This window comes from Dromiciops gliroides, chromosome 3 (genome assembly GCF_019393635.1).
Source record: "Dromiciops gliroides isolate mDroGli1 chromosome 3, mDroGli1.pri, whole genome shotgun sequence".
In the NCBI taxonomy this organism is placed as follows: Eukaryota; Metazoa; Chordata; class Mammalia; order Microbiotheria; family Microbiotheriidae; genus Dromiciops; species Dromiciops gliroides.
The window spans coordinates 133,179,727-133,194,825 of NC_057863.1; positions in this window are offsets into that span (position 1 = coordinate 133,179,727).

Sequence of the window (15,099 nt, forward strand, 5' to 3'; positions counted from 1 at the left end):
TATATGTGGTAAGTATATAATATGTTTATTATACGTGTAAGCTCACACGGATATATCTGCACATACAAGATAAATAGAAAGTAGGTTGACTTAAAAGTTTATCTCCACTACAATTTTGGGGGTGGGGATGGGGACAGGAAATGCCTCCTAGAGGAAACAGCACTTGAGATGAGTCTTTTTTTTTTTTTTTAGTGATGCAATTGGGTTTAAGTGACTTGCCCAGGGTCACACAGCTAGTAAGTATTAAGTGTCTGAGGCCAGATTTGAACTCAGGTACTCCTGAATCCAGGGACGGTGCTCTATCCACTGCACCATCTAGCTGCCCATGCGCCATCTAGCTGCCCGAGATGTGTCTTAAAGTGAGCTATGAATTCTAAAAGTCAGAGTATAGTTGCAGAAGACTTCTAGACATGGAGAAAAGTAAAAGCAAAAACAGAGATGGGACATGGAATGAAAAACTGGTAATAATGGTGTTTCAAAGAGTATATGGTTAGGGGGAGAATAAAGATTGATAAGTTCTAGAGCTTAATCACTAAAATGAATACTTTTATGTATTTTGAACCTATGATATAGGAAGAGATAATGGCATGGGGCTCAGGGAAGACTGGAAGTCAGAATTTTTTTCAACCCTTACCCTCCTCTAATTTTGCACATCATTTTATATATATATATTTAAACTATGAGGTATTTTATTTTTTCTGTTATATGTAAAGATAGTTCTCAACTACATCATTATATTTTAACACCTTGTGATCAGGGACAAGTCATTTAACTTCTAAGCATTTGTAAAAAGGTGCTGAAGATCAAATGAGATTAATGTATGTAGAGCATTTTGTAAACCCTAAAGTCTTATTTAAATGACACGTATTCTAAAGGATAAGATACAACACAGTTTAGAATTATATTCAATTTTACTTCATGAAAAGGCAAAGTTTTAGTTATTATTAATAAAATACCATATGCATTATATAATATTGAAAGTAAACAAATTCAAGGATACTTTGCACTTTTGTTCATTTTTTCATTGTTCAATATTAAAATCTTTTCTTGGAAATAGATGGAGATTACTCTTAAAACACCACCTTATTATCCAGGATAGGAGATCTAGACATGGAAAGGACCCTAAATGTCATCTAGTCTAACCTTTTAATTTTGTAAATGAAGAAACTAAGATGCAGAGAGAATAAATCACCCACTCAGAATCACAGGGTAGTAAAATGCAGAGTTTGGTTGGAGGCAATAGTGAAATGAATGCCTCATACCCATTAATGAGTAAGAAGATCTCGCTGGTAGATGAACCCAAAAATATTCATTTTCAGTTTATCTTTGAAAAAGAGAGAACTGAAAAACAAACAAACAAACCAGGGGTTTAAACAGAGGTTGTGGGTTGCCTTAACTGATTTTGATAACTCCAAGGAGAAAAGGGTTAATTCCAAAAAGGGCTGAACACTCCACTTTCCTTTTACTTTGAGATTTTGTTTTTTATTATCATCTCTGGTTTGTTTTGCTTTCCTTATCTAGAACTTTACCCTGAAGGCACGACCCAAATTACAATTTGACTCAATGGGCATTTCCCAATGCAGTAAGACTGCTTCATTGAGTTTGAAAGGAAATGATCCTGTTGTGCTTTCTTAAATTTAAAGGATGGATTCATTTCCTGTGTCTTAAAGCTAAAGGGAAGTTTTTTTTTTTTTTGTTTTTTTCTCTAGTGGAAATGGATTGGATAGTACAGAATGTCTATTAATCAGGCCTAAGCTTTTTTTGAGGGCCAGGTCCAGGGAATCAATGGAATCCTGGAAGGTAAGAACTACAAATTTCTGAGCATTTTTGATGTCTAAACTGGTAGTGTAAGTGCCAATCAACAGAATAGGTGCTGTGTCATCTCTTAATGAGTGTAGAAGAGTCTTGTTTCTAATTTACCAAGAAACAGTCCAAATTGCCAAATATGCACCACAGGTCTCTCACACTATCTTTGTTAATTACCATTTCAAGGTGATTCCCACTCAACTATCCACTTGAGGATTTGTGATCTCATTCTTGCTATATGCATGTGTAAACATACATACACATGTATGGGTTACATGCATACAAGACTTTATGGATTCATATATGAGTGTTTATATGGGTAGCAAACACATATATGCACACATACATAGGTAGATATCTGTATATGCATATATACATAATATAATTTCATATATCATATCTTCATGTGCACACACATGTGCATGTGTCTAAATGTACATATGCATGGGTGTGCATATATAATCACAATTTTCTTATAATATTATATTATATTCATGAATTCATACATGTATATATTAATACATGATTTCAAACACACATGTATACAGATTTACATGCATGCATGATATCATAGACATACACCTTTTCATGTATATATGCATACATTTGGAGAACAGGCTAGGAGTGTGCTAAAACCAGAATAGACTTGACAGAGTTATTTTTTTTTAATATATTCAGTGTGAGCTTTTATAACTGGGAAATCAACAAATGCTAAAATTAAGTATTCAATTTATTTTTGTCTGATTGTCAAGACTTTAAGAACGTGATAGAGAAAATTTTCTTAAACTTAAAAGTGCGTCATGCATATTTTTCTTTAGAAAGACAGTTGTTCAGGGCCGCTAGGTAGCACAGTGGATAGAGCACTGGCCTTGGATTCAGGAGTACCTGAGTTCAAATCCTTCCTCAGACACTTAACACTTACTAGTTGTGTGACCCTGGGCAAGTCACTTAACCCCAGTTGCCTCACTAAACAAAAAGAAAGACAGTTTTTAAATATTTACTACTTTTACCACCCCCAAGTAACACCTAAAATTTGTGAATATCACATAAAGTGAGTGAAAAGAAGCAGTCATATGGGCAAGAGAAGAACGAAGGGAGCAAAATCATCAAATCCCAGAGAGCAAAATGAATACAGGGGGAAAAGGTAGTTAACAGTTTCAAATACTTCAGAAAGGTCGATAAATGTTAGGATCTAGAGGAAACTAATATATTTCACAATTGAGAGATCATCATTATTGTTGGGGATGAAGTTTTGGTTGAACTATGAAGTCAAATGTTAAAGATAGCAAAGAATTTAGAAGTGATGGAAATTATTGTAATCTACCTTATCATGGACTTCAACCACCAAAAACAGTTATAGGCAGGAACTTGTAGATGGGGAAAGATAAAATATTAAAGGGATTGGAAATGATGGGGGGTGGATAATCTGAAAAAAAAAAGGGGAGAATAAAATCAAGATATATGTAGAACAATCTTAACAGAGATTAAAAAGAAAGAGGATATAGGGGATATTAGAGAGGTAGAAAAGAGAAGAGGCTAGTTTCAAATTCTCTCTTCCATGAAGTATTAGGCATGATCTCTTATGGAAAGAGTGAGGGAAGGGATTTTTATGGTAAAGCTGAATGAAAAATTTTGGAACTGCTGTTGTGGTAAGAAGCAAAAATATCAATTAGGAAACAATATCAAGATCCCCCTGCTATTCTGAAAGCTAAGTTGAAATATGACCTACATTATTTTCAGCATGTTGTCATTATTTCCTCCCAGCTTCCCATTCGGCTGTGTATGAATGAGGGCAAATGAGGCAGATGGCAAGAATAATCGCTGAGTTAGAGACTGGTAAAATAATCAGTAATAGGAGAAGCAAAGGATTCAAGAATAGATGGTATTGTATTGCTGAATTATTTTACCTATAGATTAAATTTGTGATGGGTAGAGACTGAAGTCCAAGCAAAGGTCATGTCCTGAGATAAACCAATGGTATCATTATCATGGTTTCCTGAATATGATATAACCTGATATTTAATACCTTTAATTTCAGGGCAAACACAAAGAAAGAATACAATTTCACCTATTATATAATGGACAAGTTCTATCCACATCTATGCAAATGCATATTACTTGTCACCTCCTTGAACCTGTAACCATTTAACACCACAACTGGTTACTGGAAGACTTCATGGAGGTTATTGCATCAAAAAAGATGAATCACGTTAATATAGATAAATATTGATATGTTTCATTCAACTCATAACCATTGGGGGGCAGATGATTAAAGTATTCTTTATTTAAAATCATTCACTAAAAGTGAAACATTTCAGCACAATAAGAGAAAAGATGTCAGTAACAATTAGGTCTATCTAGCAATAGAATGTGTTGCCTATTTTTAAGTTCAGGGGAGACTGGCACTTTCATTTTCCATAATACATAGTGAGCTCTATCATTGTAGTTCTGTATGAATTCCCCAATACTGCAGTTTTGAAGGAAAGTGGATGAACATTTGTCAGAGATAATATAATAATAGATTTAAAGATAGAAAGGTCTTAAGGTACAGTTTCTTCATTATATAAATTAGGAAACTGAACCTGAAAGTGCTTAAATGAATTGTACAAGTTCATATAGCCGGTAAGCAATAGAAGCAGGATTTGAACTCAGATCTTTATGACTCAGATGCCATGGGGTTCGGTTGGATTGTGGACTCTCACGTGTCTCTATAATCTCTGATATTCAATGGGTTTATGAATTCTTTGTTTTTAAGTAGATAAGCAGTTAGCAGACATCATGCAATATATTTGAGTTAAGTGATTTAGAAGAGGAAAAGGTCAAGAAGAACAAAGGAATCAATGAAAAAAGTTAAGATGGCTTAACTGTACCAAATTTCAAACTATATTACAGAGCAATAATCATGGATATCATCAAATGTTGTCTAATAAATAGAGTGATGGATCAGTGGAATATATTGAGAACACAATACAGAGTGGTAAATGACCACAGTAATCTGTTGCTTGATAAACTCAAAGATGTAAGCTTTGAAGCAAGAATTCAGCATTTGACAAAAATTGTTGGGATGACAGGAAAGCAGTCCTGAACAAACTAGTCAGTGACCAACATCTCACACCATAAATCAAAATAAGATCATAATGGGTGGGGACAGCTAGGTGGCACAGTGGATAAAACACTGTCCCTGGACTCAGGAGGACCTGAGTTGAATTGTAGGCTCAGACACTTGACACTTACTAGCTGGGTGACCCTGGGCAAGTCACTTAACACCCATTGCCCCAGAAAAAGAAAGACCGTAATGGGTACATAATTCTGACATAAAGGGTGATATCACAAGTTAGTGGACCATGGAAAAATGTGCCTGTTAAATCCATGGATAAGTGGACAGTTTATGATGAAGTAAAAAATAAAGAGGATCACAAGAAGTAAAATATTATTTTGATTCAATTAAGTTGTTTTATTTTCATGAAAAATGTATCTAAAATTAGAAAGAAGCCTCAGACACTTAATACTTACTAGCTGGGTGACCCTGGGCAAGTCACTTAACCCCAATTGCCTCACTAAAAAAAAAATTAGAAAGAAAGCAGAAAACTGGGAAAATTATGTAATTTCTCTGACAAAGGTATAAACATATATACATATATATGTATACATATATACATAGGTATATGCACAGATTTCTTTGTATATGGAAATTAGATAAATTTATAAAAATAAGAACCATTACCCAATTGCTAAATACCCAAAATACATGTCTGCTTTCTGAATAAGAAATCAAAACAAAGCCATCAAGTCACATAACAATGTTCTAAATAGCTAATAATTAGATATATGTAGAGGCAGCTAGGTGGCACACTGGATAAAGCACCAGTCCTGTAGTCAGAAGGATCTGAGTTCAAATCTGACCCCAGACAGTTGACACTTACTAGCTGTGTGACCCTGGGCAAGTCACTTAATCCTTATTGCTCCACAAAACAAACAAAAATCTCTATAAAAAATAAAAATAAAATTAGACAAATGCAAATTAAAATAATTCTGTTGGAAAACATGCCAGAAAAGGAAAATTACTAAGGCCAGAGAGGATGTGCAAAATTGGGACACTAATTCACTCTTTCTGGAGTTGTGAACAATTCCAACCATTCTGGAAAACAAGTTGGAACTGCACCCAAAAGGCTATAAAACTGTTCATACCCATTGGCCCATAAATACCATTGTTAGTCCTGAAGAAATTAATAAAAATGTCAAGATACCTGTACCTATGAAAATATTTATAGCAGCTCTTTTTTTTTGGTGGCAAAGAATCAGAAACTGGGGCATTGCTCATTAATTGAGGAACAGATGAACAAGTTGTGATATACAGTGTGATATAATACTACAGTGTTATAAGAAATAATGAAGACATTGGTTTTAGAAAAATAAAAACTGAGAAGACTTATATGAATTGATGGAAAGTAGAGTAGGAAGAGCCCAGAGAACATCGTACACAATAACATCAATAGTTTAAGGATGATCAACTGAAAGACAGTTATTCTGAGCAAGACCATGATTCAAGATAATTCCAAAAGAAAGAATATATCCATCTCCAGAGAGAGAATTGGTGAAATCCCAGTATGGATTGAAACATGCTTAAATGTTTTTTCTCCATTTTAATTATTTTCTTTTCTTTTGTAAAATGACTAATACGGAAATATGTTTTGCATAATTTTACACGTATAATGAATATGATATTGCTCGCCTTCTCAAGGAGTAGGGAGGGGTGGGAAATAATTTACAATTCAAAATATTAAAATAGTGAATGTTATATTTTCAATGTAATTAGAAACAGTTAATGAAATAAATATTTTTTTTTAAATTGTAATGAGAAGAAACACAAGGACATTATATATAGAAAGAGTAATATTGTAACTATGACCAGCCATGAAAAATTTAATTGCCTTGATCAAAACAATGATCCAAGGCAATTCCAAAAGACCCACGAAGAAAAATTGTATCCACCTCTACAGAAATAACTGATTACCTCTGCCTACATATTAAAATACTCTTTTTTCCTTTCTTTCTATCTTTCCTTCCTTCCTTTTTCTTTCTTTCTGTGAATATGGAAATATTATAGAAATACACTTTATGTGATTTCTCATGTATAAATGATAGCATATTGCTTGCTTTCTCAGTGGTTGGAGGAAGGGCAAGAGTGAGGGAGACAATTTAAAAGTCAATTTTTAAATGAGTACTGAATACGTGTTATTACCAAATAATAGCTCTTGAATCAGATTTAACTCTTATTTTTATATAGTAACACTGAATGTTGCTGCTATCATGGTAATTCCAAAAAAATCAAGGAAGATCCTCAGTATGTTAGATAGAACCCCTATAACTAACTTCAGAGAGGGCATGAATAAGAATGATTTGGAGTTATCAAGCATGTATGGGTTGTAAACTATTTCTTTGAACAGATAATCACTTTTTGTCATGATTATGAAATAAAAATATTTGTACAATTGATACTAAATAATAGTAATCTAAATAAATTACCTTTTAGTAATTTATTAATCAAAGGAATTTATTATTACACCAGTGGTAAAACCATACATGGAAGGAAGTGGGAAGTGATGCTTCAATCATATTTTAATTAGACATTGAGAGTACAAAGGAAAATGGTATAGGGTTAGAGGGGCAGACAGCATGGATCCAGGGTCTGTGGAGTAGAAGGAAAGCAGGAAAAATGGGGAAGAAATTGGTAATGGGAAGGGTCACAGAGTATGATTTACATAACCATGGATTAGAGTTGGGAGCACTCAGGCAGCATTGACATGTAGCAGATTCTATAATGCTCATTTGGAGCAGGAATTAGGAATCACATTTTTATCCAGTTTTACTAGGAAACAGACTAATTCTTATCCCTGCCATATCAGGGTTAGTTCATAAATATATTCATATTATCTCAAAGTTATCAACAACACTTTCAGGTTAGCATAACCCCTTCCCTAATGTTCTGCTATCATATAGTAAATGTGCAGAACTTATCTGAGGTTTAGAGACCATGGACAGATAATAGGAATAAGCAACCCTTACAGCTAAGCATAGCTGACTTCCCCTTATTTTGCACAGAGATTCAGGGTGTGGCCTTAGTTAATTTATGACAGTTTTCAATGGCTCATGTGCTTGCCTAATTTATGAGACAGTTTACAAGTAACTGTTGTTCCATTAATTTATGAGAAAGTCTCTATTCTTCTAAGTTCCCCTGTGCAATTTTACCTACCACTATTACTACTTTATACTAGCTACTTATAAACTCACCATAGAAACTAGAAGGAGGAGAAGTGGTCAGAGTAACCAAAACAAGAAACAATTTTAACACATCATTGCTATCTGAAAATACAGAAAACCCATTGTTAAAGAACCCAGATATGTTGAGTGATAAAGACTTACAAAAGGATTTTTTATATATTACATGTGAGAAAATGGATAATTGTCTCCTCTTAATGAGGATATAACAGTTAATCATACTCCTGAACTGTTTTTAGGACAAAGGTCTCGGATCCCCTTCTCCCTCTCTGACTAACAAAATCACATGGTTCAAGGAGCCCTGGTCTCAATAAGATCTACTCTTCAATTGGGTCCATATAAAGGAGAATAAGGTCTGCTCTAAAATGTGGTTATTTTAAATTTATATATGAAAGGAAAAAATGTTCTTATATATGCTTTTTGTTATTTGTTATTGAAATATAAGGAAAATAATAAACTAGCCATAAGCTGTGATTAAAGATTTTTTGCTATTTGAACAAATAACATCACGTAGGACTGTAATTTGGTATTTTTCTAAATTTTATTTCCATTATGGTTGTCTGAATTGTCATGATACTTATCATCCACCATTCAAGGGAAATTCCATGCAGTACCCAAAGGCAGTGCTGTATTAGAACTGCTATAGATGGAATCTTTCCCAAAAATTGAAGAAGATGACCTTTCTTAAGCAAGGGTAAGATCATCTTGACTTATGTTCCCATTGTGATCTTTTCTTTCTTAACAGAAAATTTCCCCACTTGATTAATTCTGAGTTTGCTATGAATCCCTGTGAATTATGTGGAACTTTGCTGAATAATTGGCTCTTAACTATGGTTCTTGCCTGGAATCAAACACAGCCAAAGGAGTGGTTGTTTTGTTTGTTTGTTTGTGCTACCATGAGAATAAGTCCTACTCCAAAACATGCAAAGGGAGATTTTTATTCAAAACCAGACAATTCCTTGAGACATTTAGGACTCTAGATGAAATGTGCTGATTAAATGCACAGTATGAGTGGGCTACAATGTTGCAAAGAGATCTGATGTTAATTAATGTTGGTTAATGTTATTGTATTGCTTTGGCTTTTGCTTCATGATATTTATGTTTGCTGGATTTTCTTAGTTAACTTGGTGACATGTAAAATTCCAATCTCAAATTAATCCCCTTTTAAGTAGGCTGTTTTATTTTACCTATCTATATTTTACCTATAGAATCTATTTAACAAGGTTTGTCTCCTTTGAGATTTTGATTCTTTTTGTACTTTTTGTGCCTCTTGCCCCACCTTATTGATACCCCATAAGGCAGACCATCATTATGTTGAGAAATCCCATGGAGATAAATCAATTAAATAAATGATCCTGGGGATCAGGGGCCTGAGGACTAAAAAGAAGAATGTTACATTAAAATAACATTTAGGTACTCCATTTTGCCTTTATCAACCATTTTTAAAGTGGTTTCAACTTCTTTTTCTTTCTTTCTTTCTTTCTTTTTTTTTTTTGTCGGGCAATAGGGGTTAAGTGACTTGCTCAGGTTCACACAGTTAGTAAGTGTCAATTGTCTGAGGCCAGATTTGAACTCAGGTACTCCTGAATCCAGGGCTGGTGCTCTATCCACTGCACCACCTAGCTGCCCTTCAACTTCTTAATAGTCACATGATTTTGGAAAAAGCACAAGAAACTGTCACCCATTTTGGGAAAGTCACAAGATTACAACCCCTCCAGCTTACCTTACTGTCTCTTGATTGCCTTGGCTTTGTTTTTCATGCCTTTAACTGTATATTAAGTGTGTAGAAACCAAGGTTCTAGGTCCTCACATGGACTGAGAATTTTGGATCTGATCACATTCTGCAATTACATGTATTGCTAAATAAACCATTTATCTGAATGTAATTATTCAGAGCCAATATTCTACTGCAAAACAAATATAACATTACCAAGTATGGCAGTATCTGAGAACATCCCCTTAATATTCATTGGAAAAGGTCTTCCACAAATGGAAAGAGAAAACAAAAGTGATATCAAGTGTTATGCTTTCTCATAATATGCCAAAAGAATCATAGTAACATTTCTAAAGTACATTCTCTATAAGAATTTATAGGAGGATGGGATGCAGAAAGATGGGAAACAATTTTATGGCCAATACTTCTGATAAAGGTCTCATTTCTAAAATATATAGGGAACTAAATCAAATTTATATGAATCCAAGTCATTCCCCAGTTGAGAAATGGTCAAAGGATATGAACAAGCAGTTTTCTGATGAAGAAATGAAAGCTGTGTATTCCCATATAAAAAAATGCTCTAAATCACTATTGATTAGAGAGATGCAAATTAAAACAACTCTGAGGTACCACCTGACACCTATCAGATTGGCTAATATGACAAAAAAGGAAAATAAAGAATGTTGAAGAAGCTGTGGGAAAATTGGAGCACTAATGCATTGTTGGTGGAGCTGTGAATTGATCCAACCATTCTGGAGAGCAGTCTGGAATTATGTGCAAAGGAATTATGTGCAAAGCTGTGCATACCCTTTGACCCAGCAATACCACTTTTGGCTCTTTTCCCTAAAGAGATCATAAAAAAGGGAAAAGGACCCACATGTACAAAAATATTCATAGCTGCTCTTTTTGTGTTGGCAAAGAATTTGAAATTGAGGGGTTGCCTATCAATTGGGGAATGGCTGAACAAGTTGTGGTATATGAATGTAATGGAATTCTACTGTGCTGTAAGAAACAGTGAGCAAGAGGAGTTCAGAGAAACCTGGAAGGACTTACATGAACTGATGATGAGTGAGATGAGCAGAACCAGAAGAATATTGTACACAGTATCATCAACATTGTGTGATCTACTGTGATGGACTAGATTCTTCTCACCAATGCAATGGTACAGAAGAATTCCAGGGGACCCATGATGGAAGGAGATCTCCAAATCCAGAAAAAACAAAACCTGTGGAGTAGAAATGCTGATTGAACCATACTATTTCTTTTGTTTTTGGTACTGTTGTTTTTCTATTTTGAAGCTTTTCCTCATTGCTCTGATTCTTCTCTTATAACATGACTAATGCAGAAATATATTTAATGTTATTATGTATATATATGTATATATGTGTGTGTATACATATATATATATATATATATATATATATAAAACCTACATTAGATTACCTGCTGTCTAGGGGAGAGAGGGAGAAAAATCTGAAATTGGAAAGCTTATATAAACAAATGTTGAGAATTATTTTTACATGCAACTGCAAAAAAATAAAATACTTTTATCAGGAAAAATAATAATTTATAGGAGGATAATAAAAAAAATGCCCAAGAGGTGTAGTCATGGATGGAGTGCACTACATAATTGGTGGAATACTAAGGTCAGTAGACTTTAACCAAACTATCAAAGGACTATATAATTAATTTCAGAAAAAAATACTCACTACCGAAAATAGATCTTCTTTCAACTATTTATAAAGTTAAAATGCATTCTTTAAAATAGCTGCAGCTTGTTAACTGCTATGATAATAGTAATAAAACATATTATATCACATTTTAAGATTTGCAAGGAATTACATGTCTTTTGTTACAATGTCATTTATAATTATAAGAATTTTCAAGGGTATTGGTCACCAGTTTATTACAAGAACTTTCAAATATAAACCAAGACAATGAATCTGATTCAGTTGACAACAAATCTATCATTTTTGTTCATTATTGGGAAAATAATTAGGACAGCATTTGTTTAGCAAATTCTTGGCATGCAAATGAGTTATTTAGTATCAAATCATGGAAACATGTACATCTCCTACAGGGAAGTATGACCATGTTTTTAGAACTGCATACAGACCAAAATTATTTGCTGTTTTACATCGGAACATTTATAATTGCTTCTTACACTCATCTAATTATAATATGAGTTAAGTGGAGAAAAGTGACATCCCTCTGGAAAAGGTTCTGTTTATACATCAGAATAATTTGGAGATAAAAAAGCAAACACCAAACTAATGTTTATTATATTTCTTTATATGATAAATTTCTTTTCATTCTTTACAGCAATATAATTTTAGAAAATTGAATCATATGGGGACATAAACACAGGTTCTAGTATTATGGAATCATGAAGAAACTATCAGAAACACAAAAACTCTTTGTTTTATCACTTTTTCCTTTTCTTATTTTTAAAATTGTAATTTTTCGTAATTTGACATTCTTAAAGTAGAACACTATTAAATGTGACATGATTTTATATATTTCATAAGAGATAATATTCATCCCTTGTGCATGATTTTTTTTGTTCAGGCAAATTAGTGATGGTGGTGTCTAATACCTCATAGGTGTTTAAAAAAAAAAACTACTGATGGGGAGGAAAGACAACTGTTTGATAATATATGTGTATGTTGTGTTTACTGGGTCGCATAATTTTCAAAGTTAATTAGACTAAAAGATAATAGAATCCCTAGGTTTTGCATTCCCTCTTCCCCAAACTAAACTTAAGTCATAACAGTTTTCTGTAAATAACTTATTTTACATGATAAGATTCTTGCCCATAATAGACACTTAATAAATGCTGCACTATCTTAACATAGGAAAACTAACTGAATTTTAAATTAGAGAACCTAGTTTCAAATTTTAGCTATTTCATTCTTTGTGTGTTTGGACCAATATTTTAACCTCCCTGGGTCTCAATATTGTTAATTTAATAATTTATGAAGTGACTTTCAACATTTTCATGTTCATGATCATATGACTATTAGGCAAAAGCACCAGCTATTTTCATTACTAGTGTTTTTTTGTTGGTGGTTTGTTTTTTAATAACAGGTATCATCTAGGAATGAGGGGAGAAAAGGGTATGTTATTTCTCCTCATAGAGAATCTGAGTTGGCAAAATTGGGAAATAGCTGAAATATATGTAAATCACAGTTAAACCTTGCTAATTTTTTTTCAATCTCCCTCTTTCTGTTCTTTAAGATACCTAACCATGGATTGCAATCTGCCTGTCACAAGTTGTAATATAACACCTATAATTTATGTTTCCTAAAGGAGATATCATCCTGGAACCTTGAAACTGAACAAAAACAAAGTGTGGATATATGCATGTACACATATGTATGTATATATATAAATGTATCCAAGTGTGTCTATAGATGCACATATGTATACAAATATTAATATCTATGCATATATAATGTGTATATGCATGTATACATATTTGAATATATATTATTTGAATTACTTTTTTCACCCATTGCCCAATATGTGTGTACACATATGAATGTATGTATCATATGTGTATGTATATGTATGCATGAATGTATATCAAAAGGATAAATAGGTGAAAAAGTGGGTAATTATAATCAATCCAAATTAAATAAAAGAACTCATAATATACAACTTCAATATAAAAAAGTAAACAACATAGAAAGATAAAATAATGTACCAGATCCTTCTTTTACATCATTAACAATGGCTGGACTCAAAGAGTAAGCTATTTGTTTAATATAAATTTGGGGCCAGGGTTATAGTGGCGTGCTCTTACAGTGTTGGTCCTGTGTCCTGCACTACTTAAAATTTATTTTTCTTTTTATCAATGACTTGAATTGCAAGCTTCTCAAATTCTTATACATCTTAAAGCTTTAAAGATTATTTAATGCAGGCAAAAGCCAGTATTCAAAAATTGCTAGACAGGATTAAATATATTAGGTTTAATTGAACCAAAATAATCAAATAGAATTAAATCTAAAGTCTTAAAACAGGCCTCAATAAATAAAAAATAGTAATAACCAGCAATTATATAATGCTTAAGAGGCAGCTAGATTGTATAGGACCTGGAATCAGGAAGACCTATATCCAAATCCAGTCTCAGATACTAGCTTTGTGACACGAACAAGTAACTTAGCCTTTTTCCCTCAGTTTTTTTTAACTTCAAAATAGGTATAATAGCACTTAACTCTTAGGGTTGTAGTAAGGATCAAATGAGATGATATTTATATTTAGCACAATGACTGGAATATAATAGAAACTGTATAAATGTTAGTTATTGTTGTTGTTGTTGCTGCTGGTTTGGTTGTCATGTTTTCATAAGGTGTTGACAGATATTTCATTTGATCTTCAAAACTCCCTGTAGTATGCCTTAATCTTATCTCCATTTTATAATCAGGAAACTGAACCTATATGAGTTTAAATGACTTGTTTAGGGTCAGCAAGGTAATAAATATTTGAGACAGGATTTCAGTCTAGGTCTTTCTAGATTCTGGTGCTACCCCTTTAATTTCACAACTATGTAGTCAAATAGTTATGTCTGAAGAGTTTCTTTAAAAAAAAAATGGTTGTTTGATTTGTTAACAAGAAGGTAATGATAGCCAAGAAAGATAATGATATTTTAGGATTAATTGAGAAACACAATTGTCAGGACTAAGAGCTTTCTTACTTTGTTCTCCCCTAATTATATTTTAGAAAGGACACTGATAATAAAAAAAATTCAAAAAAAATATAAAATCTATAGTAGAACAAATAGAATAATAAAGGGCTTTGTATTGTCTGTGAAATATTAAGACTGTCTTATAGAAATGAGGCCAAGATGGTCCTGAGTGTTTCCAAATTTAATAAGAATGTTCCTGAGATAGCAGGCACAGATTTCACCACCAGTTCTCTTCAGAACATTTTGCCTACTTTGTTGTAAGTTTGAGAGCATGTGATTTACTAGCATAGCTTGCTGGAAGTCAGGATCATACTCACATGATGAAATGTCAGATGAAAAGATGGAATGTCTTATATACTGAGTAGTAAGCATTCTGATTTGGTGGGAACACAGAATGTAGGCAATGTATAATGAATAGTGTAGTAAATGTCCAATGGTAAATGTCCAATCCAGTTTTTAATTTGTTTTTGTTTGTTTGTTTGTTTTTTCTAGAGGCAATAAAGAGCCATTAAAGATTCTTCAGCAGGGGAGAGACATGAAACCATTTGGTATGGAGGATATTTAAATAATCAAGGTGAGAAGTGATAAGGAGGGGCCTAAGTCAGAATGTTTC